Raw genomic sequence first — 1,229 nt, forward strand, 5'->3', positions numbered from 1 at the left:
AAGTGTATTATGAGTTTCATTTTTAAATGAGGTTCATCACGTTACATGAAAAAACAACAATTATAGTTTTTCCATATTGTAAACTGTCTTCGTTTAACATGAGTTAGGGTTCTTTTCATCATTGTCTTAGACAAGTCTGAGTTACAGAGTTGCGATGTGTGTCTGTTTGTAATCTATTTTTTCACCGGTGAACTCTTCATCTCTCCATCTTAAATCGCTTGATCTTAAATGTTTCTGATTTGTAGACTTTCTGTAAACCCTATATATATGATTCTCATCTTTGATGAACCCAATCTGCATCTCCACAAAACTCATTGATTCCTCTTAGCTTTAACGATCTTCTAGAAAATGTCTATCGGCCTCTCCAGTTCCTCAAACCGGCGAACCGGCATCCGTCACTCAACCTTCGAGTCTTTTCGTGTTGGTCGTAGTAGTCAGAGCATAGCCTCTAACCTCCTCGCTTATGGGATTTCCTGAACTTCAAGAAAGACAGTGAGTTTATGGGAATCACGGTTCTCTTCCTTGATGAAAAGATTAGTTAATCTTCGATTTATCACACTTATTTAATATAATTGCTTTTAATTGATTTCCTGATTCTTTGTTAAATAATATTATTTGCAGATTCCGTGATTCATGGGTTTATTCCTGCCGGACGTGCTAATCATTACATGTCATCTTTGAAAGCCGGTTCCACTGTGAAAGTCGATTGTTTTAAGATTGCTAGGTGCTCAAGCATGTACAAGATAATTGATCATCCATTTCTCATTCGTTTCATCTCACCAACTATTATTTATGAAGTCATCACGGGTGCTCCTGAGATCAATCCCCAATCATAATTAGACTGTTTGACAATTTCCAAGTGATTGCGAACACAAACCTAGAACTCCCAGGTATATTATCATATTGCATCTGGGTTTATAATATGTTTCGTTATCATAACTGATATTTAAACTCGCAGATGTGGTTGGGCAAATCCAATTTGTCCAAGGCTCTGACCTTAGCAAAGAAACAACTCGAGTTGTTATCCGTCTCCTCATTGATCCGTAAGAAACAATCAACACAGAATTCCCTTTATATTATTATCTATCTTGTGCTAACATCAATAATCAAAAATATTTTCTACCCAAATTTTGTGGTCGTCTATTTATCTTCCTTACTTATCAAACTAATTTTACACAAACCTTTATTTTACAGCTTAAAAGAAACCACAACAACCCAAACAATCAAAA

This window comes from Brassica oleracea, chromosome C9, assembly GCF_000695525.1.
Source record: "Brassica oleracea var. oleracea cultivar TO1000 chromosome C9, BOL, whole genome shotgun sequence".
Taxonomy (NCBI): Eukaryota; Viridiplantae; Streptophyta; class Magnoliopsida; order Brassicales; family Brassicaceae; genus Brassica; species Brassica oleracea.